The 8,346-nt window shown below is 40.9% G+C and overlaps 1 non-coding gene across 1 annotated transcript; it reads right to left on the bottom strand.

Annotated features, from left to right (window-relative positions):
• Nucleotides 1-3,085: 3,085 nt before the first annotated feature.
• Nucleotides 3,086-3,192, bottom strand: LOC114420779. The gene has a single exon (XR_003668412.1). It is a non-coding gene; the product is annotated as a small nucleolar RNA R71 (small nucleolar RNA).
• Nucleotides 3,193-8,346: the final 5,154 nt, after the last annotated feature.

The raw sequence follows: 8,346 nt of genomic DNA, 5'->3' as shown, positions 1-8,346 counted from the left end.
TGTGTAAGAGTGGTCATGTTGGTGCGCATGATCCGCACTCGCTTCTTTGCAGTGGCACGGGTGAAATCTTGCCCCGGTATGCACAGTAGCTACGCGAGAGCCTCCTCCTCTGGTTGTGCTCGCATAGTTGGTCACCCTCCAATATCAGGGGGTGGCCCAGGAACTGAAAAAAGGAAACTACTGGCCCCTTAACTGGGAGCGCAAGTCTCGGTTAAGCATTAAGGGTAGAGGACCTTAAATTCTCTTAAGGTGCGAATGTGGAGCCCACTGAAGGCGAGAGCGCGTAGCCCTCTGAAGGCGAGGATGTGTAGTCCGCTGAAGTGGAGGACGTGTAGTCCTCTGAAGGCGAGGACGTCTAATCCTATGACGACGAGGACGTCTAGTCCTCTAAAGGCGAGGGCGTGCAGCCCTCTGAAGGTGAGGACGTGTAGTCCTCTGAAGGTGAGGACGTGTAGTCCTCTGAAGGTGAGGACATGCAGTCCTCTAAAGGTGAGGACGTGCAGTCCTCTGAAGGTGAGGACGTGGAGTCCTCTGAAGGTGAGGACGTTGATGTGCCATCATTTTCTTCTATTTTCTAAACCCTTTTTGCACCATTTTAATTATTGATTGGTCTTAATTGTCAATTAATTAGGCAGTTTTATTATTTGGGCTCATTTAGCTAATTTGATGTTTTTAATCTAATTTTAGGAATTAATGAAACATTGGGCTTAATCCGGATTTTAGTTGTGGACTTGAAGAGGGCAAATAAAGCAGCGCTTACCTTAGTTAATTTCTAATTAGGAAATTTCACAATTTTATTTTATGTTGTTCAGTGTTTATTTCGTTTTGGGCCAGAGTATTGTAATAGGGCCCAATGACTTTGAGTGACTCTTTTTAAATAGCTGCCTTGGGATTCGTGCAAGGCATTCTATTCTGCTATTTTCATTATTCAGAGCTTTGGTTTTAGGTTTTCACGTTTTTCTGTTCCCTTGTTACAATTTTCGTTCTTAATGCAAATTTCCGTTTTCTGCTTCTAATTACGAGTTCATTCGTGCTTCTTCTTCTACTTTCATTTACGTTTCTGTTCATTTATGTTTCTATTTCATGTTTCATTTGCGTTTTCTGTTTGAATCCATGGAAGGCTAGATTTTCTGGTGTTGTTTCCTTTTGATGACGAAGCCCAACTCTCTTTGAGGTTTTACTTGTAATGTGGGCTCCTGGCAGTTTTCCCTTCACCAGTTATCCCAATTTCGTGAATATTAGTCAGTGCACGCTTCGTGTTCGATTAATTGCCTCTGAGCCTAACTTGCGTTCATGCTTGATGGACGAAGGGCTAACTGGTTTATGTGGTGCCTAATCACGTATTGAAAACACTAAGTTGATTTTCTCTTAGTAAATTGAAACAGGGTTGGATTAAGTGGTTGACTGTTAGGGATGAATTTTCCATAACCCAGGATAAGAGAATGGCTTCTGAATCAGAGGAAACAACCCGTTTTTAATATTAGTACTTTCGTATTCCAATTTACTTGTTCTGCTCTTTAATTACCAAACAACCAAACCCCCCCCCCCCCCCAATCGTTACTGTTACTGCAAGTATATTATGAACATTTGGTTTGTCACTGCTCGTTGGGAAACGACCTAGGATCACTTCCTAGTTAATGCATTTTCATGTTTAGTTGATTCGGGTACGACCTCGATCAAATTTGGCGCCGTTGCCGGGGAACAGTGTCCAAAGGTTCATAATAGCTAGCTAGTGTTGTGTGTTTAATCCTTTCGTGTTTTATGTTTAATTGTTAGTATTGTGTTAGTATGTGTGTTAATGTTGTTTAGTGTCCTGGTATTTTGTTTAATGTGTGTTCTGTTTCAGTTTTCCCATTAAGCGTTTCCCCTATTTCAGTCTTGGGTGTTTTGCTGTGAAGAGTGTGCTTGCGGCAAAAACAGAGTAGTAGTAGAAATCAATTAGAGACGGATTTTAGCGACCACCCATGCTGAATTATTTGAGATTTTTTGTTTTAGTAGCTAGGGTTGTTATTTTTGGTTGAATTTTTTTTTTGTGGTAACTTCTTTTAATCCATATTTTGTGGGAAAAATAGCTAGAGCCTTTAGTTTGGTCAGATTTGAATGTTCCAAAAAAACTAGCAAATTTTGTGTTTGTCAAAACTTCAAACGGCCATAACTTTTGCTCCGGTTATCAGAATCGCAATTATTATATATGCATTTGGGGTAGAAAAAAATTTCCTACGCTGTGGCAGTCCGCCGTAGGCCGGCTGAGGTCTCCATCGTCCAAAAAAAGCGATTCTGTCAAAAGTTTTTTATTTTTCAAGTTTTATTCACTTATTTTTCTTAACTTACCATTTTTAGCTTTCATAGTAAGACTTTGAATTTTTGTCTGAAATTTTTTGTGCTATCTTCTCATCATTTTATAAGGTTGCTCACAAAATTTCAAGTCATTTAGATATCATTTGAGGGTAGCTGTAATTCAAACCTACACCTTTATTTACATGATAAGGCAACTAGTTGTGTGCATGCTGAATGTAGTGTATGACTAGAGGCAATCCATCTGACTTACAACCCTTTGATCCTGAGATAGATAGGAAATTTCAAAGATTAGTTAGGCATCATTTTATACCTTTTGATCATTCTGAGCATTCCATTACCGGTGAAGCTGTGCATTCTGTTATTGGTGATTTTGAACATCCTGATCTTGAGCATTATAATTTTGAGCATTCTGATTCTGAGCATTCTGATTTTGCACATTCTAAGGGAAATGGCTGCACCTGATTTCACCTACGAAAGCTTGTGCATCCAATACCCTGATGAGGATGTCCCATATGTTCTTAAAACTGGACTGATTCATTTGCTTCCAAAGATTCATGGCCTTGCAGGTGAAGACCCGCACAAACATTTGAAAGAATTTCACATTGTCTGCTCCACCATGAAACCCCCAGATGTCCAAGAGGATCACATATTTCTGAAGGCTTTTCCTCATTCATTAGAGGGAGTGGCAAAGGACTGGCTGTATTACCTTGCTCCAAGGTCCATCACAAGCTGGGATGACCTTAAGAGAGTATTCTTAGAGAAATTTTTCCCTGCTTCCAGGACCACAACCATCAGGAAGGATATCTCAGGTATTAGACAACTCAGTGGAGAGAGCCTGTATGAGTACTGGGAGAGATTTAAGAAACTATGTGCCAGTTGCCCCCACCATCAGATTTCAGAATAGCTTCTTCTCCAATATTTTTATGAAGGACTCAGTAATATGGAGAGAAGTATGATAGATGCTGCCAGTGGTGGAGCCCTTGGAGACATGACTCCTGCTGAAGCCAGAAATTTAATTGAGAAGATGGCCTCCAACTCCCAGCAGTTTAGCGCCAGAAATGATGCCATAGTCATTAGAGGAGTGCATGAGGTAGCTACAAACCCATCTGCATCATCTGAAACTAAGAAGCTTGAAGGCAAACTGGATGCATTGGTTAACTTGGTAACCTAGCTGGCCTTGAATAAAAAATCTGTACCTATCGCAAGGGTTTGTGGTTTGTGCTCCTCTGCTGACCACCATACAGACCTTTGCCCTTCCATGCAGCAACCGGGAGCAATTGAGCAGCCTGAAGCTTATGCTGCAAATATTTACAATAGACCTCCTCAACCTCATCAGCAAAATCAACCACAGCAGAGCAATTATGACCTCTCTAGCAACAGATACAACCCTGGATGGAGGAATCACCCTAACCTCAGATGGTCCAGCCCTCAGCAACAACAACAGCAGCCTGCTCCTTCCTTCCAAAATGTTGTTGGCCCAAGCAGACCATACATTCCTCCACCAATCCAACAACAGCAACAACCCCTGAAACAGCCAACAGTTTTAGGCCACATTATTTCCAATAAGGGTATTGAAGTAGATCCTGCAAAAATTTCTGTTATTTCACAATTGCCTTACCCCTCCTGTGTGCGAGAGGTGTGATCTTTTCTTGGTCATGCAGGATTCTACAGGCGCTTTATAAGGGATTTTAGCAAAGTAGCCCTTCCATTGTCCAACTTGTTGCAAAAGGAGGTGGAGTTTGACTTTAATGACAGATGCAAAGAGGCTTTTGATTGCCTCAAAAGAGCGCTGACTACCACCCCCATCATCCAGGCACCCGACTGGACAGCCCCTTTTGAGCTTATGTGTGATGCATCAAATTATGCATTGGGGGCTGTCCTTGGTCAGAAAATTGATAAATTGCCCAGGGTGATATATTATGCTTCTAGGACTTTAGATGCTGCCCAAGAAAATTATACTACTACTAAGAAAGAGCTTCTAGCCATAGTTTTTGCTCTTGAAAAATTTCGATCTTATTTGCTTGGTACTCGCATTACTGTTTATACTGACCATGCAGCTCTAAAGTACTTGTTGAAGAAGGCTGATTCTAAGCCTAGGTTGATCCGATGGATGCTCTGGCTCCAAGAGTTTGACTTGGAGATCCGTGATAGGAGCGAAGCACAAAATCTAGTTGCTGATCATTTAAGTCGGATCGAACGTGTATCTGATGCAGATTCACCTATTCGGGATGATTTCCCGGATGATCATTTGTATATACTGTATAGTATTTCTGACTCTCTTTCTACTCCCTGGTTCGCTAATATTGTCAATTATTTAGTTGCTTCTGTTTTTCCTCCCTTAGCATCTAAAGCCCAAAAAGATAAAATTAAAAGTGATGCTAAGCATTTTATTTGGGATGACCCCTACTTGTGGAAATTGTGCAGTGATCAGGTCATTAGACGGTGCATTCCAAATCATGAGACTGACTCAGTCCTGCAGTTCTGTCATTCTTCCGCACCAGGAGGTCATCTGGGTGTTCAAAGGACAGCTCGCAAAGTGCTTGATTGTGGTTTTTATTGGCCCACCATCTTTAAAGATGCGTGGAAGATCTGCAGCACTTGTGAGCAGTCTCAGAGAGCAGGAAATACACTTACATGGCGACAACAAATGCCTCAGCAACCTATGCTATTCTGTGAGGTGTTTGATGTCTGGGGTATAGATTTCATGGGTCCTTTTCCTGTCTCTTTTGGTTATGCTTACATTCTCCTTGCAGTTGACTATGTTTCGAAATGGGTGGAAGCCAAGCCCACTAGAACTAATGATGCTAAAGTTGTCGCAGACTTTGTCAGGTCTAATCTGTTTTGCAGGTTTGGAGTACCTAAAGCAATTGTTAGTGATCAAGGAACCCATTTTTGCAACAGGACAATGCATGCCCTGCTTAAAAAGTACGGGGTGGTACACAGGGTATCCACACCATACCACCCCCAGACTAATGGACAGGCAGAAATTTCTAACAGGGAAATCAAGAGAATTCTAGAGAAGATTGTGCAGCCAAGCAGGAAAGATTGGAGTACCAGGCTTGATGATGCTCTCTGGGCACATTGGACTGCCTACAAAGCACCTATAGGAATGTCTCCTTATCGGGTTGTCTTTGGAAAGGCATGTCATCTTCCAGTGGAAATTGAGCACAAAGCATACTGGGCAGTGAAGACTTGCAACTTCTCTATGGATCAAGCTGGCGAGGAAAGGAAGTTGCAACTGAGTGAGTTAGATGAAATCCGCCTAGAAGCCTACGAGAATGCAAATTTCTACAAAGAAAAGACCAAGAAGTTCCATGATAGTATGATAGTTAAAAAAGACTTCATGTGGTCTCGAGGTACTTCATGTGTCTCCCCCATGGGTTGAGGGACCTGTGCATGACCAGATTGGGGATGCTGGCTCTCAATGGGTATGGGAGCAGAGTTATTGACATTCTCATCGGGAGGGTGTGCAACATTGGGTGGTGTATAGTTGAGAGACAAGTCGTATGGTGGGAAAGAATTCTTGTTCTGGACCTGCACAAAATGGGGGCCGCCCATACTTTCCAATGCTTCGCTTGCCTGACCTACCATATCCGAGGCTAGGAGATTACTTGGTTGAGGCCAAATGGGTGAGTCGTGTCCACCTCAGCGGCGGTACTTGTGGAAACAACTGTAGTTCTGTCGACCTCCATCATTTTTTGCATACTCATCATTGCTTCCATCATTATGGTCATTTTCTCTTTCATGGCCTCCATGTCGGCCTTCATCTCCTCTAGCACCTCCCCTATTTCACTCATCACTCTAGCTTTGGCATGTGTTTGGTAAGGGCGCCGTAAAGTGCATTATTTCCTTATGATTATTGTTGACTCCCCAATGCAGTTACTTTTTGTTCATTTATGTCTCAAGGAATTTTCAATGGGGGTTTACCGGAAAGCGCACCGGATCGTCAAGTATTTAAAATTTAAAACGGATGAATCCGAGTATCGAACACAGTGAACTAATGTTACCCTGAATTAAGTTCAGAATCGAAGCATTGTTGAGAGAACATGTATGAGTGATAATTTCAAACAAAATTTAAACTAAACTTTTATGCTAAAAACTATAAAATGTAAGGTAAATAAAATGACAGCAGTAGGTAGAAATGTTGGGTCTTTCTAACAAACAAGCTGATGCATAGAAATATATTTCTCTAATCAATCGTGCTCTTGTGTTCTATGTTGTAGCCTAAATTACTAAACCCTTGATCCCTCGTTAGGCCGAATTAATCCAAGCTTCGTCCTCAAATCCCTCTTGTTGGACTAGGCCCGATTTAGACAGCCCTCTTAGGTTTAGACTAACTTAAACTGAGTTTCGTCCGTAGATCGCTCATTTAAGACTACACTCAGCTCAAGTAGCTTACGAAAGTTTAGCCTAAATTAGCCTAAGCTTCGTCCGCAGATCCCTCACTTAAGATTAGGCCTAAACTAAATAACATTATTGTAGCAGCATAATTAAAACCAAAACTTAATCCGCATATCCCTCATTTAAGACTAAGTTTCGATCCTGCATCAATCAAGTTCCAAGGCAACAGTACATTTCCTAATGCTAAAGTCACCTAACTGTGCACACAATTGGGTGATCAAACCAAAAGCATACAAACATTAAGTAATGCATGAAGCATTGAACATAGAAAACACAATCAATTAGATATTACGTATTTACATTAGTTGTTCATTAGAAATCACCAACTAGGGTGTTTAGCCAGCCATTACAAAGAAACCCTAACAATAAATGAGATTAAAAGCAGAGAATGATAGTTTCTTACACAAGAAGGGGGATTCCTCCTCTTCTTCTCAGCATCTCACACTCACTCTCTACTCAATAATCTCTCTCAAATGACACAACCTAGGCTTCAATGCACAAGTTGTTCCTCTTTGTTGGCTTCTAGGGCTCTTTTCCCAAAATAGGCACTATGAAATGCTATGCACCGATGCCTCTGAAAATTCTGTGCGAAGTCTCAAAAGGTGTGTACCCTAATTCTGCACAAAATAGGCTTTAAATAGGCTCAGAATTTGTGACCTTGCGCTTAGCCCAACAGCTGAGCTTAGCCCAACTGATACTTTTTGCAATTCAAAACTTAGCCTCTTTTTCACCTGAAAATGCACAGGTTTCATCATTAAATCCAATGGAAATGTTCTAGAGACAGGGTTAACCATAAAACAAGATTTATTTACAAAATTTACTCCAAAATAACCATAAATTGGGGAACTATACAAGCTTTGGAAAATGATTTCTATACAAAATTTAGTCATATAAAGCGACTAACAAACTCCCCCAAATTTACAGTTTTGCTTGTCCTTAAGCAAAGAAAGAACAGTTCACTTGTCCTCAAGTGACAAAGACAGTGGCCAATCAAAAGAAAATGGTGTTTGATTCATCAAGGGCATCAACCATATGAACTGAATACCATGGAATGCTTAAATCAATTAATTCTCACAAGCATGCAGTTTTTCAATGATAAGAGCACAAGTATTAGAGTCACAGCTGAAATAAGCTAGTAAGCACAAGTAGGACTTTCTAGGCTTGTAACGGGGTTAGGCTGCCAACAATTCATGGTTTTTCTAGGATTCAAAAGCTTAGGTTCTAGGAGAGCATTCATCCATAGAATAACCTTCACTTTTTCATTCATTCCTTCCCCATACTTGCCCTTTTTCTTAGCTTTCATACCTGAAATTATAGCATACACACTTATTAACCTTATTTATACTTACAACTTTTTTTTAACACAAAAGACAGAAACAGTGTGTATATACTGTTTTGTTTGACCATTTCAATCCTTACCCAGTGCCTCCCCCAAATTTGGAACAAATTTACCTTGATAATAACTCCCCTAAATTTGGGACAAATTAGCCTTGAACCATCTTCTATGGATGATCCTCTCCTACAACCTAAAATAAGGTAGCAGAAGATACAACTGAATAGGCTCGAGGTTCAATCAATCAATCAATTCATTCTGCTCAAACTGGGTGCAAGGGATAATTCATTCAATCACAAGGTTAGCTTTTTGGC

The sequence above is a fragment of the Glycine soja genome, chromosome 7, assembly GCF_004193775.1.
Source record: "Glycine soja cultivar W05 chromosome 7, ASM419377v2, whole genome shotgun sequence".
NCBI lineage: Eukaryota > Viridiplantae > Streptophyta > Magnoliopsida > Fabales > Fabaceae > Glycine > Glycine soja.
Note: the sequence above shows the minus strand (reverse complement) of the source record. Positions and strands in the feature narration are given on the sequence as shown.